The 21,005-nt window shown below is 25.8% G+C and overlaps 1 protein-coding gene across 3 annotated transcripts in view; it reads left to right on the top strand.

The window, feature by feature from the left end:
- Positions 1-21,005, top strand: part of insc (spindle orientation adaptor protein inscuteable) — a 38,356-nt gene that overhangs the window by 10,882 nt on the left and 6,469 nt on the right. For 2 of the 3 annotated variants that reach the window (XM_089225588.1, XM_089225589.1), the window contains exon 2: positions 2,658-2,705. The exons of the other annotated variant lie outside the window; for it this stretch is intronic. The gene's annotated coding sequence lies outside the window, so the exon portion shown is untranslated. The remainder of the gene's footprint in view (positions 1-2,657; positions 2,706-21,005) is intronic. 3 annotated transcript variants of the gene reach the window in all.

Here is a 21,005-nt window from a genome sequence, read left to right as displayed (position 1 = left end):
GGGGGTTGATCGTTCGAATATAAACACTCTTATATTTATTTTAATTTTAAATTTTTATGGGCGTAAAAAACAACACGAATGATCGATTTTGATTTTATTGAGCAAACTTAAAAACAACAAATATTTCATGCACAGTTACATGTGAATGCCTGCAATGTTTCTTATCGTTTGATAAATATGTATATAGGTATAATAATATATTATGACACTAAAGATATCCATTGTCCGTCAATGTTACAGTTTTTATCAAATGTAATCTATTCATTACTGAAATTATTTATTTCATTTTACACATTTAATATTATTGATAAAAATTTAATAATTGTCATTTGTCAATTAAACCATTCGTCTTTTTATTGGAAATTATATTATATTATTTTTAATCATAAATGGGTCTGTTCGTTTTTATATTTCCTATATTTACTGAACATTTCATGAATTATTATATTTTTAATAACATAATTAATACGTGTTTAATCAGTATTAACAAATGATTCTTCATTACAATTTAAATTTAATATTAATATACAGATAGCCGATAGGTACAGATGTGCTATGTGTCCATGTCTATTAGATATATCTATATTTTATAAATGAGATAAAAAAAGCAATTGTATGTTTTTATCTACTCTTAATATTTAAATTTTGTTTAAATATTATACATAGATTTATTTTAATATTTTTTCTGTATATGTTTTAATTAATATACATTTTGTATTCATTTTATCAAGTTGAATGTTATTAAGATGTTCGAAAATTTATTTAATTTTGTTTCCATATGTACTTTTACTATAAACCATATTAAAATATCATTAATTATTATATCTATATATCTTTACCCAGCGTTAAAATCGCCGGGATTGTAAAGAGTGAAACTTGGGTAATATTGAATTTTATGTTTTATAAATTTTAATAATTTTATAGAACATAATAATAATATTATATCCCCCTTCGTAAAATCGAAAGTGGGACACAGTATTCAACCAACTCTGTTGCAGTGTAGATGGTTTGTCATCCTACATATAATATACGAGTGTGTAACGGTTTTTCGCCCCATCGTGATTTGAGGGTGCGTGAGTTTGTAGGCCCCTTTCAATTATTTACCATAGGTCACAATGATTCCCAAACATGCTTATAACTATATAGTTAATATGCTGTACACACAAATTCGAACAACGGTTAATATTCATAAGTTATTATTTATTATCTTAAAATCAATAAAAAAAAGGTTGTTAACATCATTCAAATTAATAAACAATATAATTTATATTAAATAAAACCTATTTCAAATGTTTGTATTAAAATTTTAACTTTTTTCTGAACTTCTAAATATTATTATATTATAAAAGTGCATTATATTTATAAACCTACATTTTATATTTTTACGAATACTGACTATAAACCAAACTTTTAACGGCGTCATGATTATATTTATATATACATACGATATACATATATATATTTATATAACAACTATATTGTAAATTTTGAAATAAATATTCAATAATTAATTATCTCATAATTAATAAATTGAAAATTATATTAATATTTTATGTACAAAATATATCTAAACAGTAAACTTAACTATCATACGAATATATAAGTGCTTGAATAATATAATATAGTATGGTCAATATTTCTATTTGTATTGGCTGTATTGCCCTTAATAACCCTTTTACTTACTTTATAAAAATGTTATTAATAAGACATTATAATATTATGCAAACCGTTAAAATATGTATTTTTGTTTCCGCCAGCATATACTTTATAATAAAGATAGTACCCAAGAGAATGAACACAACGATGTTACTCCTTGCACACGTCGTGTATGCGGGATAACGGACAAAACCGAATTTCAATAAAAAAAATATATATATCATTAATTTAGATATCTACTTAACAAATATAAATATAATAATACAATTATTATACGTATAATATGTAACGTTCTAAAACAATGTAAATCTAGATTAATTAATTTCTTAAACGTCCTTTCACATTTCAATAATTATATTATATTATTTATATATCTATTATACTGTAACTAGCTTTAACAGATAGCGGTTAGTGATTACAATATCTTATAAATTATCGTAAAATGTGTGTCAGTAGTCATAATGATTATCATCGTTTGTAATCTACAATTATTATGCAATCCCAAACTTTAGATTCTATATAAAATTGTCAATAGGTGACAATCATGAATACACTATAATCATAAGAGAAATTTATTAGTCATTACAATTCATATACATCATAATATATAATATCTATAATATATTATAATATGTAGGGATACAATATACCTAAAGAAAATAATAATGATTGCCACTGTTTTTATAAATATTAATTAGTGGTGTCAATGTTTTATTATAAAATATGTCTGATGATGCAGTACCTACCTACTTCAGTTAAATATATCTTATATTTAATTACATATAAGTCAGTAAACCCAGATATAAAACTTGACTATTCTATAAGAGCACTAACCACAACTAAATAAATATATGAATCTATTGATCTACATATTTGCAAGTTTTTTTCTTAATGTTTTTTTTATGTTTATAACTGTTAGTTTAAATTTACTAAACTTGTTTGTACATTATAATATACTACCATATTATTATACTATATCATTTTTTTTTTTTTTTTTGTAGGTAGATTGATTTGAAGATCCAATGTTGGATGTCTTTATCATGTACTCGGTATGTACTCTCAATATATAATATATTATTACTGTTTTTATGCTACAGCCAGTATCTATTTATATTTTTGTGTATATATATAACTATTATTATGATTTAAAATTTACAAGTAAATTTTAATTTCATCGATCAATCAAAAAAAAAAAAAAAAAAAATAGCGAATTTTTAAATTTGATAAAGTCGTTTGGCTAAAAAATGTTATTAAAGTATAAAACTTGAATATAACTAATTAATATTATAGTATTAATAAATCCTTAAATGTAACTTTTATTGTATGCCTGTGAATGACAAATTAAAATATTTAGTTTTATAAAATAGTTTGATGATAATAAATTGGGTGCCGAATGAAAAATATGTCATTATTATATATGATCGAGATAATATCTCTGATTATAATAGCAAACTACTTTTGAATGTTCATTATTTTCTTTAAGTTTTTTTATGTACCTAACAATAGGTTTTTTTATCATAATATGTTTGTTATATTTTTTGTGGAGATTTACTTTAATTCAATTTAGGTCGTATAAATATGAGAACAAAAAATGACTACAGTTATATATTTTATAATATTGTTAAGAGGATGTCAGCGCACTATTTGTTTTCTCTCTCTGACCCACGCGTAACATAGACAAAAGGCATTTACGAAGAATCATTTTTTCTATGTCTTTAAGTAATTTTAGAGTAAAACCTTCCATTACAAAAAAGATCAAGAATAATATTTTTGAGGGAATGACTTATTGATTTTATATTTTATTGATATTTGACTTTGTATTCGACTTTCAAAATAAACAAAAAAATACTGTACATTTAAATAATGTTTAAATTATTTAGAGACAATATTTAAACAAATCAATATGTCATTCCCTCAAAAATATTATTTTCCATCTTTTTTGTAATGGGAGGTTTTACTCTGAAATTACTTTAAGATATAGAAAAAATGATTCTGCGTATATGCGTTTTGTCTATGTTACGAGTGAGCCAGACAGAGAAAACAAATAGTGCGCTGACATCCTCTTACGACTGCACAAGCTGACTTATAATAAATAAGCTAAATAACAAACAAACTCGTTATTACGTATACTCTACAACTTGATAGATTTATGTAAAACAAATATTGCACTGACATGCAAAACATTCCTAGGGAAAAGAATTGTATAATATATAATTATACCGTTCTATTTGTATTACTTTTTTTTTCTATCAAACAAAACTATTCAACTGGAGCAGACCCTTCAAAAATATTGATACGTGTATACGTAGGTATAGCATAGATTAAATACATCAATATATAATATTATATATGTTAATATATTTTATCTATCAATCTATGGATATAGGAACTACAGAAAATTTTAATACTAAAGCAACTATAGGTAATCATAACTAAATTAGGTATTTATTTAATAATTCTAGTTTTCAATTTTAAATACTCAATATTTTTATTTGCGAATTATAATTGCTTAATAGGTAACTTTTAACTTTATGTCAATTCTTTTTGTAATAGGTACGACTTAACATTCAAGTTCAAATAATTGTTCACATCTAAATATTATTTTTTGATAGAATATTATATATAGATTGAGGTAAGCTGTATACATAGGTACTCTGCACTTGGATTCATAATACTGTATACATAATATGTGATTTAAAATAAATTAAGAAAGAGTACATTTTACCTAATATAAAAACTATTTGTATCAAAACAAATTTTGATTAACTACAAAAATGTATAAAAACCAATATCTTGGAAAAAAGCAATTATTTTAAATATTTTAATTTAATTTCAGGAGGTATAAAGTAAATAGCATATTGAATATACCGTGATGAATATATTATCGATTAATATAAAACATTTTTCGTCACGACATCGCTACTATGGGTGCCATATTTACTATCCATATTTTCCATTCAACACTGGTCTACCATTGTAATGACCATACCTATATTAATATATAAGCTAAATGCATGTACACGTATATAATATAAACCTGAGTTTTTTCCCTCCACGTACCAATTGTGATTTTGTTATTTACCGAGCACATCAATTGGGATGCGAACGATAGTAAAATATTTATTACACATAGTAAACAGGAAGGTCTCTGTGGTCGTACATGTCCTGGGGAATGAACCATTGTTGGCCAGAAACGGGCAAGAGCAGAATTCATAATGAGAGCGCGACGCGCGGGTGTGTTGCCCTTTGAGAAATGCACCGTAGTTACATACAACACAACTGATCTTGAAATACCTGCGGGATTTACTAAAAATGAGTTTCCTCTCATACCATTTTATAGTCGTAATCCGCGTTATGCTGTGTAAAAATAAACCATTTTGATGACAACGTATTTATATAAGACCATATTGAAGGTGAATTTCGTCCGAGATCTACAATTATTCTATATATAATAATGGTATAATATAATATAATATAAATGTACACCTATATGTATATAGCTACCTGCCTACCTATATCATATATAATTTTACGTACAAAGTAACGGAATTTTGATGATCTTATCCTTAACAATATTTATTACATCCGATGTCTCAATCAATTAAAAATAATTTTTGTCTTACAATTACTAATAACTGATACATGAACACCTGTATTTAACCTACCTAACTCGATTTCAATCGTAGATAACATATTATGTATATGGGCTATTATCCGTATGCGGGTAAATTAATACTTTTTAAAATAAAAATGAACTGCTGTAACTTCAGATTTATTTAAAGCTTTTAATTTAATCATTTATAATTTAAGATTTAACCAAATGGATAGTGAAACGTAAGAATAATAATCAAATCAACAGATTCCTTTAATATTATTGGACCTTATCCAAATGTGTTTCGACATATCAGTAATTATTAATTTAATACTGTCCATGGAAAGAATTAACACCATTTTATATTATAAAAATGTACAAACTCATGATATGGGAAAAATTCAATACAAACGATATACGATTAATCATTGTTACCTATATGTATATAACATTGCTCATAAAACATATCTTTATATCTTTTGAGCTATATAAATATTAAGTCACTTTAAAAACTTTAACAACATAAATAAATTGTTTTTATTTCTAAACTATATATGCGTAAATATGGTGTGTATATATTATAATTTATTATTTATTATTAACAAATGTCATGTTCATATTTTCTAATTATACATTTTAAAACTTTGATCAAATAAATTATATAATATTATAATAATATAACGAGATGCAAAGTATAACAACAAATTAGCAAAAATTGAGCAAATAGAAAGTTATTCGTGTGCACTAATACTTATACCAGCTATACCAAGCCTTTAAGATACAATGGTATCGTAACATGATATCCTTATTTAAATCTTATAAAATATGATATATCGTATAATACCATCAAGTTATTATCAGTGTTGTAATTTATTGATTTTTCTGATTATATAATAATTATAAATAATTTTTACATGCACAACTACAATAAGAAGATTCTTTTAAAGATTAATACCTACTTTCTTCATTTTTTCAAGTAATATTTTTTTCCAGATAATTTTAAGCTATTAAAAACAACATTTTTACATTTTAACTTTTGTTTAATTTTTATACTTAGCAACTATATTTTTTATTTTAATTGCCACCTTAATATAATAATGTTCGACTAATCTTCTACCCGATACCTATTAACCTATTTAAGGGAGAGTTGGTTGATAGGCGGTGTATTATATCGAAAAAAATACTATTATTAAGAATAATTCTCAAGCCTTGTATAGAATAATATTGTCAGATTTTGATAACTATGTGATAAAAAAAAAACTGTTATAAGCCACATTGAACTTCAATATTTTTCAAATAATAGTATAATATAATTTGAAAAAGGTTAAAATTGTATTATTTTCGGAGACATGCTATAAAGTTTGAAGTTAAAATATATAAAAACTGAGTTGAATGCAGCCAGTAGAACATTACTTTCATTTATTAGTTTAAAAAAAATTATCTAATTTGGTTTATTCTACAGAACAGGATTCATTCCCGTAGAGCATATTTTTGTGGAAAAAAATTACATTGACGCCTAGCTGATGCCTTAAAAATTGGTCTGCATATATAATATATAATATTTATAATATTTTACAATTATATATATATATATAGGTATACTTATGTAAAAATATTGTATATATACTAATGCAATTTATATTTGATGAAATAACTTTCATATTTTTTTAATTCTCAAACATTTGTATTTCTCTCTTAAATTTTGATGAAACTTGTTCTACAAAACTTAACTTTTATTCGATCTCAAGTATATTATATAGATCTTGATAATAATAACTAGTGTAATAATTTTCGAGACTAGTTCTGAAATCGTCATATATTAATTTTGTACAATTCTTGTTGATGACTTTCGTTTTTTGTTCAACGAAATTATCTTCGTCATCTTCGAATAACATTTAATTAGTTAAACGTTTCCCTTAGAATACCTATTGCATCATATTAAATACATATTTTATGTAACATATGTTTTTCTTTTTAGTTCCATCCTACGCTATTTTTGTATCTTTTACTTATAATGTTAAGAGCAATAAATCATCAGCACATGTGTATTTGTGACAAAATTTAAAATTTTATGATTTGTATTACAATCAAGTGTAGGCTTAATATAAAAGAGGAAGTAAAATAAATGTATGTATGTATATTTATAAATAAGTATAAATATATATATACATGACTATAGTTGGCAGAATCTTGAGTGCCCATAAGTTGTATTTTATATACATAATACGATACGCTACACAACGTGTGTTTAATTAATTGACTTGATCTGGGACGGCCGCAATCGACGTCTTTTATATAAACGCAAAACGCGTATACCATTCGGGCACGACCATAAAATAATAAATATATACTTGTACAGTTTACACAACTGATAATCTATTGCATGTTTCCAGGGCTGATGCGTAGAAAATGCGTAGAAATAACAAAGCATAGTAAAGTAACATCTTTACCATTATACATGATACCATTTAACTGAAAGATATCGGCATATCGTCATCCATACGGGGTGTCATTACACATTGGTCGTATAAACTACTACAATTTGACCGTTTTATAATCTACTAAGAACTTAATATTACATTACATTAGGTGCTAAGGGTGCTATTTAGCTAACTCGTGTACAGAAGCGTCTAGCATAGTGACATCAAATCTAGATGTATATATCTATAGATAAATGGATGATTATAAATTTAATTTATATAGCATTATATGCAGAGAGATAATTATTTATTTTATATTATTTATATTCTGATTCGATCTGTTCTCAACTAATTTTAAATAATTGGTACTAATCGCACATTATTCATAAGTTTATTATACTATACATTCATATTGACACTTAACTGGGCTAACCTAAGCTAGTAGGCTAGACGTTTCTGATACACCAGAGGTGGCCAACCTGTGTCAATTTGAAATTCTCGAATGACACACTCCCGTTGAGTACTTGATGACTAACGATCTAACTTAATATAATTTATGGCATACAATACTACCTATTTGGATTTTATCCAACCAAATATTATTAATCATCTCACGATAACTATTTGTAAGTATTGTAATTATTTGTAATCATTTTTATTATTATATTCATCATTTTAATTTGTTGTGTCGATCAGCAGTGTCATTATATTATTATGCTGTTTAAATTTTATTAATGGTCTGAATTTATATTGATAAATATATAATACATATTTATATTATAATTTTAAATAATAAAAACGTTTTAAATTTGTATTTCACATCTTTATTTTAATTTTATTTATTTGATATAATAAAGAAAAAGTTAGCCCGTGATTACTGTGATCGACTTACAAAGTTACAACATTTAGAACAAAAATAACTTAAGTTTTTAAGAAGATATATTAAACTTTACAATTTAATAATTAATAATTATCAGATACTTAAATTGTTAAATTTTAATGTTAATTATTAAGCATACGCGTTGAAATACTAATAGAAGACTAATATAATAAGTCATAAAAACAAATAGATGGTTTAAAAATGTAAATTATTATATTATATTATATAGGTATGCAAATATGAACATTTTTAAACAAATATTATTTACTTAGTTGTATTGATTTTTATCATCGAAAAACAATGGCAGTACAAATATAAATTTAAAACATGATATAATACAGACTATAATCGATCGAGTCTTAAATGAAAAATATATAGGAATATAAAATATTATGTACGTATACATGTAGAATGAAGTATACTCTCTGTACGTTTTTATTTGTATTATTATTTTTGTGGTATGCATTTCAAACCGGTTTGATCGCGTATATAGTATTCGATACAAATACGCAAAAAAAAACATATTGCCAAACAGTCGCCCGGCAAAGTTGAAAATAATAGTTGCGATGTTTTTGCCCGTTCTTGAGCCAGTAGAAGCCAGTAGTAGTGTTCACGATGTTTATCTTATGCATAGGTACATGTGCGATGGATGTTCTTGTCATCTACTATCATCCACTGATGTCCGGAACTACCTGCATGATTGTTATCCCCTGCCAACATATAGGTACTTACTTGAACTAAAATGTATGATGCTACTGTTGTCTATTGCTATTTGCTACTATATAAATTAACAGCTTCAACCGATATAAAAATTTGCCGAATTTTTCTAAAATTCATATTATATATATATCTAATGATTTATTTATACAATTTTAAATTTTAAATAGCAATATGCCTATATTAAAACTTTTATAATATTTCAAACAAACTTTTGATAAATATACATGAAATGATAATATTTTGAATTTAAACTTTAATGGATGTTTATTATATTTTTATTTTTGACATATCTAATAAATTTAGTTCCTCAGCTTGCATATGTATAGAAGTGTATTGTAGTGCAATTGTATATAATTTAATAGTTAAAACTTAAAACATACTCGTATATAGTTAATGCGCGTGCTCAGTGGCGAAATGAACTTAAAATAACCCATAAGCAAACTTACAATTTACACACCCACCAACCGACTTACTGGCTATAAGGTACCTATTATATACTATACACACGGCACCCACCTACCCTCAAACCTTAAGCGGACGTGATACCCGCATGTGTTGTGCCCGTCTTACAAGTGCATTGTATAGTACATTTTACGTTCAGCATAACTCGTGTAGCTCCGTTTGCTTAAAAATTAGAGTGAATTGACCTCTTATAACATTTAAAGATATGATTGTTATCTAGACAACCTCATATGCTTTAGCTTTATATTATATTTAAATTTTAAAGAAAGTTATGAGTATTTTAAGATGCACGAAAAATTTACAATTTTAAAATACTCATAACTTGCTTTAAATTTAATATATAATAAAAAGCATATAAGGTTTTCTAGATAATAATCTTACCTTTAAATTTTATGAGAGGTCAGTCACTCTAATTTTTCAGCTAACGGAGCTACACGTGTTTTGCTGAGCGAAAAATGTACTATGTTACGCACTTGTAAGACGGAGACAACACATGTGGGTATCACGTCCTCTTAAAAAAAATTGAGAAGCAAGCGCTTCTCAAAGATCACGGTCGTTTCGTTACTGCGCGTGCTGCGTACAAACTCGGGAGACATATGTATATTTATTATTTACTATACCTAAATATATTAGATAAATTACTATCCTAAATCCATGACAGGCCACTTTATACATATAATATATATATATTCATATTATATAAATACGTTAAGTAAACCTGTCAAATCTAGTTTATCTTTCTAAATTGCATAAAACTTTCGTGCTGTTTCTCATCGGAACATTATAATGTGTATACACTTAACCCTGGGACCACTGTAAATTCCAATTATTTAACTACCTTGTCTCAGGTAGAACAATATTCTATTTTTATTTATTTTAGATTCTACGCGGAGCGAGGAATGTATTGATTTTACCGCATGATATGTGTGTTTTTTTTTTTTGTGTCTATCATAACGTTTTGGGGCCGTAAAAATGCTTTGATTTTCAACTTCAGTATCTTGTTAGATCAGAAAGTGAATCTAATTGATATTTTTTTTTTTTTGAGGGGGGGGGGTCAAAAGTAAAAAATGCTTTGATTTTCAACTTCAGTATCTTGTTAGATCAGAAAGTGAATCTAATTGATATTTTTTTTTTTTTGAGGGGGGGGGGGTCAAAAGTAAAAAATGCTCAATATTTTTCTAAATAATAGGGGTATATAAACTAAAAAATTAAGGAAAAAACGGGAATTTTAACGCACAATCAGTTTTCGACGAAATCAATTTTAATTTTTGATGTAACTTTAAAACAGATGACCATAGGATACATTAATTTTTCACTGAATGTTTAAATAGGTAACTATATATTCGATCCACCATGCAGTTTTCAAAAAATGTTGACTGAAGTTGAACTATTTATAGGCATATGTTCAAATTATCTTAGATAGAAATTCATAAAAGTTTTTCTTTTTAAATCTAAGATTTGAAAATTTAATACAAGGATCCTAACATATTTTTACAATAGCAGTTGAAAAATAAAATAAATCAGTCATAATTTTTTTTACAAGCATTCAAAATTTCAATTTTGACAAAATACGCAAAAATCACAAAAATTCGCAAATTATTTTAAGCTAGAAATTCATAAAAAAATTTCTTTTTAAATCTAAGATTTGAAAAATTTTCAAAGAATCGTTTTTCGTGTCAATGATATCATTGGATTCAAATTTAATTCCATCCGTTACTGCAGTAACTCACTTGTAACCTACTGTACAGCAGAGTGATATCCACTTTCCCGCTTTTTTATGTTAAAAGTTTCAATGACTGTTATTTATTATTATATGTTTAACTGTTATAAGTTGTAGTTTTTACTTTATATTTTATTTTATTTATAATAATTAATAGTATTACACACTTTAAAACATAAATTCAAATTATAAAGTATAATTACTTCGTAAAATAAACGTAACATCCAATGAGGATCATAATATGGGTTACAGACAAAATACTTACCATAATATTATTATAAAACGGTATAATATTTTTTTTCATTGTTATATAACTTTTTACAATAAAAAAATGTAATAACAAATTAACAACCATGTTAATAATAACACATGTAAATCATATATGATAGGAAATTATTATATAGTTAAAAATATAAGACGGGTGTTTAGAATGTATCGGTATAACAATATGATATATGGACATACGGTAGTATCTGTTAGTGAATATACAGTCTCATTAAAATCTGATGAAGATGATCATTGAACATCACGTCTTAAAATGATACATAGGAAAAATCGCATGTATGGTCCTATATTCCTGTATCTATAATAATTCTATATAATGTAAAAAAATAATAATAATATAATAATGTATTTAAAAAAAGGAAGAGAATGGCATCGACTATAAATAATAATAATACTACAACTAGCCGGTCTTTCCACACGTGAGGGCCAAAGACCTCCGATGGACTTATTGCAGTGTGTTTACAGTTTACATCATGCCCGATAATATGTCTTGTCACGGTGGGCCGCGCGAATACACGTACACGAGACACACAGCATCTACTATTGGTTTAGCACTCCTAAGTAGTCTGTATGAATAATTTAGTGATGAATAAAAAAAGAACTAGTGAGTGTGTAATGGACATACATAAAACTTATACAAATACAATAATATTTTAAAATTCTAAATACCTATAGGCCTATAGCTCTCATGTTTTTTTTAAATTAATCATATCTAATATATTTTATTCATATACATAATATATTATGTATTGGTTTTATAACCAAAAAAAAAAAAAAACGATGATACCGCAAGCATATTGAGTATTTGTAAGTACATTATAATTTATAATTTATATATTTATAATATATATTGTATAATAATATTATTATTAGGTATGTATTGTCTTATTTTTCATCCATATTATATTAGTATATAATATACTTTATAATCTTGACAAGATCAGCATCAATAAACTGCAAAAATACAAATACATACAACCTCCGACAAGGATTTGTTCATTTTAAGCCGCGAGGAAGTGAGATAATGCTGATTTCATTAACCCACCATTTTAAATTAACTATTTTTTGTGGGACACTCAATGTTTATCCATGATTATAAATCAAAAGAAAATAATTTCATACAGCATAAAAAAATTAATACTATATACGCATATATTATACCATAATAAGTAATAACTATAATGGGTATATTTATATATTATACTATTATAAATAATAATTAAATATCTCCCAACGTCCTCACATATAATTTATATAAATAAATAGGCACCCATTTAATATTATCAATAACAATACAAAATGTTTATTATAAATGATCAACCAAATTTAAATCAATATCCAAAATTATAAAAATTGTTTTTATACCGATTACTATAAGTATGATATATTATTTTATGAACACAAATATATGAAAATAATTTTAATTAGTTGTATTGATAATTATTGTTTGTATATTTTAATAATATTGTCTTAATATTATGCATAATTTTGCCTGCAGGGTTGCGTCACGGTAAGTGACTAATAAAAATATTTAGATTGACCAAATGTGAGTATATAGTGCTTGTTATGACTTGTGAGTATTACGAATATTTTTTTTTACAGTGGGTTGTAGGTATAATTAATTCCATCTAGTATTGCTAACCGTCAATAAATGCGTTCATCAAATTAAACCAAAATAAATAAAATATTCAAATATTGGGAAATCAAATCGAATAATATCCATTTCTCAATTTTCACAGGCATTATATTTTTCAGTAGGTACTTATATAATATGATAAAAATCATTATCAGTTAACTGGAAAATAACATTGTATAACAATAGACATAATGTAACGGGTTTTAGCACTAAAGGTATTCAGTAAAACCTATACATTCTTATTTTTTCATAAATGCACTACACGATTTTGCACGACACCTGCCGTAGATATACCCACCTATATTTTAGTATGTGATATGAAATTCTTTAGAAATTCTGTATCTACAGTACACAACCATTAATGTAACAAAATTGTTGTGGACCGTGGTAAAAAAATAACACATTAGATTACATTACTGTATACCTACTTAAACAATTTTTTTATTCATAAAACATTTTTTAAATAAAAATACAATCAAGAGCATTTCTTAAATGGGTAATGGTTATATAGATATTATATAAAGTATATAAATATCACTGCGCACTTAGTCTTTAAACAATGTATGCATTCCTATTAAACTGTGAAAATTATTCAATGGATTGCAAAAATCAAACAACAATACAACTAGGTATGATAATTGTTATACGAAAATTAAATAAAATATAATTGAGAAAAATATAGGTGTGTATGATGTATACAATAATATAAAATTTCTGTAGATATATTATGTAAATAGGTTTGTAAATAAATACGTATTTTATTTGAAATTTTAATCAAATACATTATTATGCCAATACTAACAATATTAACTATTAAGAAGATTCACACACCATAATATGATATTATGTAGTTGATTATTATATCATATTACCATATAGGTACCTAGATAGTAGATATATAGTTAATATTATGTTTACCCTAAAGCTTAGAAAGTATTATGTACTACCACTACTACCTATATAGAACTTTTTACTTATAGTATACTGAATGGTTGACTATTCAGTCAATAATATTTTCTCACACCCAATCAAAAATAACTTTTTAAATAATAAATTATTAGTCATGTAGTGGGACAAAAAGTAATGATGACATTATGTATATAATAATAAATTGGTTGATATTTCAATAAAATTATATTCAAAAATTAATTTATTTAAATTAATACCTTGTCGTATATTTTTTGTATCACATAGGAAAATAAATAAATATATATATATATATTATCGATCTCAAGAACCCGCATTCCAGGCCATTCTTTATGGTGCCTAATTACTAATTAGTAATTACTGCAGATGTCACATGTGTGTTTATAGGGATGTAAATTTGAGTTATAATAGTAGGGTATCAATATTAGTTATATTTACGATTAATCATAATATTTATAATCTTTAAATATATATACTATTAAAATAAGATTATAATATAATTATAAAATACATTATAGCATACAAACAAACGGGAGATAGGCACAATTAAACAACTATATACAACTTCTGGATATTGTAACTTATGATGACATCAAAACTCATATTAAAAACAAATTAAAAATAAAATGGCAAATGCACTGGTCGAAACAACTGGCCAAACTAAGGGAAATAAAAAACAGAATTTTAAACTGGCTAGACCCGAATCTCAGCAGGAAAGAAAAAATTACTATCAATCGTCTCCGAATATAGGTCACACAAGGCTGACTCAAAAGTTCCTTATGGCCAAAGAGGAGCCCCCTAAATGCACAATCTGTGAGGTTACCCTAATAGTAAAACATATAATAACAGAGTGCTATCAATATTTTGACGAACTCGAAAATTTAACATTCCAACCAACAGGAATGAAGCATTAGGACCTGCAGGCATCGAAAACATAGTAAATATTTAAGCTTTCCTAAGAAAAACCGACTTACACAATAGGTACAATTTAAACCTTCTGCTAACAAAAAACTAAGGGAGAAATTATTAAATTAAATTATTGAGTTCCGATGCTTTTAAAATATCGATCATTTTTTAAGTTGTCTTCAATTTCGGGTCCAAGTCCTATATCAAGGTATATAACGTTTATAAGTGGTTCAATTATAAAATAATTAATATTACATTTATATTTTTTAAATGTTTTTTTTTTTTTTTACTGTTGTTATTGTTAAATGACCTTCAGAATGGAGATGAATGTAAAATTATAAATACCGCGGTAGTGTAAACACACATATATCTTTGGATGTCATTGTGATATACTACCTACTAAATACGTACTTATTTCAATGGGTACATTTCCGAACGACTGAGAAAGTGACCTAACATGTTGTGAGATAACACATAATTGGCATAAGAGACCCCCGCAGGGGCTCGTACATGACAGAATGCTCGCGGTTAAAACAATTCGCACTCCGCAATAAAGGTGAACATTCTCTTCTAATCATAAAATGTATAAAAAAAAAATTACGTTTGTACCTATATAATGATAACGATCCGTCTATTAAATATGATATGGTATAAATAATAAATGAGGTGATCGGTTTGGTGAGACAATTTTTATTGTTTTGAAATCCTGCGTCTACGTGATAGTTTAATACTTCTTTTCTTCTCCCGTGCTGTTACTCATACACACATACAAACACTAATGTACTATTAAATATAAATATGGGTGTTTAATATTTAATACTTTATATTTAAATTTAATATTTAATATTTAAATTAATTATTTAATATGCTTTTTTTTTAAATGCATTATCAACCTATAATGTATCTAATATCTATACTAATAACTAATTATTTAACTGCATTAATCACGCATTTTTCACTTGCCAATGGGAATGATATTAATTCAACCTGTATTAAAATATTGCCAATGATGGTGGTATTTATTCAACCTTATTAAAGTATATAGTAGCCAGCAGGTTTTCAATTAATATTGCATACCTATTTATGTATCAATAACAGTGCAATTAAGAGAAGTCGAAAACCTAAATTTTTGAATTTGGAAACAAATAACCATAGGTGATATAGGTATATGTTAAATTGCTAATATTTGCAATTTATCCGATTTATATCAAGTTAACGCGTCTGCATCACAAATATTAATAATTTATCTGAATTATGATTTACAGTATAAATAAACAATTTTGTATAAATTGAATATTATAATGTAACTAATCAATTAACTGGTCGTATATTTTTTCTATTTTAAAAGTGATTATTGATCAATCTATAAATTATACATTTTCCGATTCTTGTATAATTATGTAAATATTTGGTATGTTTTAATTTCCAAATATTTGGAATGTGCCAATAATAATTGACTTGTGTTCTGGACTTTATGGACATGTGTTTTGTGGTATGTGTTTAAAAAATCGCTTAGTCCCAGATATTTTTTTTTACACTTGAACACTTTGTTAGTAGTGCAGCATATAGTAGATGACTAATCAGTTATTTATAACAATATAACATGTTGCATATATCAATATATCATACATAAATATACATATATAATTTGAAAAGCTATATGTATAAACTTTTGTTATTTTAGTTTCATAATTGAAACATCTGCGTGAGTATATACATATATGTGTTTAATACTTTAATACTCTAATGTAAATAACATAAATTAAAAGCACGAATCCATCAAATAATTATTTAAACTTTGTAGGATAATTCAAATTTAAATTTTATTTTTTTATTTTCACAAGTAATATACAATCTGTATCATTAATACAATAAGAATATGTGCTAAGAGTACATTCACAGGAAAAAATAATAATTTGATAAAAAGAGCCACCCATTGATGACACTTTCTATGGTTACTATAATTATTTACTGAATAAATTTAAAATTGCACTAAACTTGAGGAAACATTTTTATAAAAAATATCATTTTACCTATATACATTAATCTAGTATATTTTATATACTATATAGGTACATAACTGTTTTTATTAGAAATTCTTATACACCATGTCATACAGAGCCATGAAAAATCTATGAAGTATATATAAACACACCTAGACAACCGATGATACGTGTTGAATATACTTAGGTATTCCGACACCCAGAAATGATCTGGAATATTATATTATATTACCTATATATTTTTTTTACATACTTTCCATCGCCATATAGTTACGTGATACGTGGAAACGTGTATACAATACCTATAACGTTCAGTATATATATTATATAGGTATTATATTAGTTGTACAATAGAAAATAAAATTAAGCCTTAGGGAATTTGGACAATATTAAAATCTGTTTAGACCGTAATACAACATCAAACAAATTGGATTCTTTTGTTTTGCATCTTAAATTGTATACCATAGTTTTAAAATAATCGAAAAATATCCTGGGCCAGTGGAACACTACTACCTACACGACATTTATCTGGGGGCTGTCCGCCGTGTACCTACATCATCTCTAACATTATATACTTACAAAGGCGCGGTCTTTATAATATCCTATATATGCATTGATATTACACGTAGCGATGTAATGTATTAAGATGAAATGATCTATACCATTCTGCATTGTATGATGTTACCTACTAAATTTTATAATATAAATCGAAAATTTACTGTGCTATAAATTACATATTGTTTTATAACGGTAGATAAATAATAAGTTATAAGAATGTGTGTAGTATTTATATTTATATGGGTTGTAGGAAGATACATTATATTAGTGTTCTAAAAAATATATACATGAAATTTATCACAACATAAATAAAATTATATTATTAATTTTCGTTGAATTATTTTTAAGAAAAAAACTGTTTCAAATGTTTTTATTTGTCTTTTAATCTTTTTAAAATCTATTATGTGTTTGACCTAAAATGCTATTGTTATATTTTAAATCAAAATTAATATGCAATTATTCTAATATAAACATAAAAATTAATTGACTCTTTAATCAAGTTAAATTCCACAATCACCTATAATAAATATATAACACATTAACACATATTATATTATTAGGGTAATAATATCAATTAAATTTGTAGTACATAGTTACAATATTTTTTATGACTTAATATTATTTTATATTATGAGCACAAATATACACAATTAACAATTACAGAGGCATTTCTTTATTTTTCGTGAGTATAAAACTCTTTATTAAAACTGCTAAAACTACAATTTAATTTTTTATATACAGATTATATATAATATACGTTGTTCGTATTACATTGTTATGAGAACGAAAAAACACTAATGCTCTAAACAGCTGAAAAATAGTTTTATTATACCTATATAATATATAAAAACGTATTGTCAATGAATTTGAGCATAATAAAATAAAAATACCATGATACATTTAAATAATAATTATTTATTTTAGAAGTTTATACCGTTACTTCACAAGTTCTAATATATATGTAGACATATGGTATTCAATACAGAGATTGGTATAGTCCTCTAATATACTTTTAAGTATTATTCTAACCATCTGTCTCATATCCGATTCGTATCCACAAACCTTCTTTTCAAAAAGTGCTCACGGAAAAAAACTCCATTATAAATGCAAGGTTATAGATGTTTTTACTTTAAAACTTAAGAATGTCATAAGTTCTCAACCGATTATGACATTTATTTTATTTATTTAATTGATTAATCTACACAAGCGATTATGGAATTAATCCCTTAAATCTCTATATTATACGTTTATAAATTATAATTTATTAGTATACTGTGGGCTGTAAATAAGAGTATTATATGTACGTACTATTAAAACATTAGTAGGCAACTAAAACCTGCTTAGCATATATACCTAATACGGTATAATTCAGTAATTCGACTATACTTAAAAGTTTGTTCGAAAAAAACTATTATAGGTAATTATTATTTTTAAAAATTACTTACCTACAGTACCTACTAATAGAGTTGAGTGTCATATATGCTACTAGTAAAATCATATATTGATTATAAACCACTGCGTAACTGCGTTTTTTTGATATTTATTTGTTTAAACCGTAGATCGATATGCCGATAACGTAATGTAGTATTTCTCTACGGGGGTCGCGACCACTCTGAAGGTTGTCGGTTATCGGTATATCCAGCATATAATATTTATAACAGAATATTATGGTCATTCGCTTCATAAATCATAATGGCCTTTTGTTTGGAGCATCTGGCTAGTCTGGCATCATCTATAGGTAATGTTCATTTTCTTACAGATTTGATTTTTATATTACTATATTCGTTATTAGCCCGACTGAGTTTAATGTATCTGTTCTAATCAATTTTGTATAGGCGCTTCATTGTTTTTTCTTATATGTGTTTACGATGTACTCATAATCCAAGTGAAGTATATATCATACACCCTTTGATAACAATAAAAACCAGTAATTGGTTTTATGTTAGAATTTGTTTTATATATTTTATAATTATCTTATGTTCTTGTTTTCATATATTGTAATGTGTTTTAAAAAAAAAAAATGAATGTTCCCCAATAAAAGAATTGGACTAACCTGAAATGTCCATAACCAACCAGTATGGGTACGTGCATTCTTATGAAGTATATTAGGTACCTAACCAGGCACTCCGATTCCGAAGACTATAATACTTGAATATAACTGGGTATATATATTTTTAACCGTGACCTGTTTCGGAAAGCAATATCCAAGTGAACTCGATCTTCATGTCACCCTTGTTGTAAGTAAGGAGACGATTGTTATTCGGTCACGGCTATATAGGACTATAATCTATATGGTTTATTGTCCGGTGTTCTATAACGCTATCAGTCACGCCCATACAAAATGTCTTGAGAACAATAAAAAGAACTTAATACCTACACTACACTCGTTCAATTATTATAACTATATCTGGATTCTGGAGAGCATAAAAAACGAACTTTGATAGCTACCGGTATCTATAAATTCTACACACTCACTCTCTAGTCACTCGTCGTGCTCGTGCGCTATATACTGTTTTATAAATACCTGCAGGTAGCCAAGGTAGATCACAAATGCTGAATATTCATATAATTTTCGTCTTAGGCATATAAAGTATACGAATACTTATTACTTAATGTTTAAGTAAAATAGTTTAAAGGTAATATGATTAATACAGTTTGATGTTTTAAATATTGATTATAAGTTTTAGTTTTTAAACAGTTTCTAGAAAATATTAAAAGCGTGTTATACAAATTTTTACTAAAAATATATAGACCAATATACCTATTACCTATACTAGCATATACTGATGTAGTGATGTCTAATAATAGTATCCACTAACAACAATTTTATTGATATAATAGTGGTAATTGATAATATACCTGTATAAAAAATATTTGTTAAACATTGCAGGTCAAAGAAACCTTTTAAATACCTATCTTATATCTATACATGTAAAACGAATCCAACAGTTGTCAGAATTATAATTATACTTTTTCAATCAAAATAAATTATTATATACTTGTGAATACCCCCCCCCCTTTATCAAAAAATGAATAAATACAATTTTTTAATGAACGAATGTACCCTCAGTAGGTTTTATGGCTAAAAAGTTAAAATCATGACTATTTTAAATGTTAATATAGATCAATACAAAAAGCTTAACTTGCAGATGGTTCTTATAATCGTACAGCAATTAATGTACTTGAAATGTTAATTGAAGCTTACTCAAAATGTGTATACTGCAGCAGTAGTTTAAATAC

The sequence above is a fragment of the Diuraphis noxia genome, unplaced genomic scaffold, assembly GCF_037042655.1.
Source record: "Diuraphis noxia isolate RWA-SAM2 unplaced genomic scaffold, SU_Dnox_SAM2 contig0004, whole genome shotgun sequence".
NCBI classification, from domain to species: domain Eukaryota; kingdom Metazoa; phylum Arthropoda; class Insecta; order Hemiptera; family Aphididae; genus Diuraphis; species Diuraphis noxia.
The sequence above is the reverse complement of the archived record's forward strand: the minus strand, read 5'-3'. Positions and strand labels throughout refer to the sequence as shown.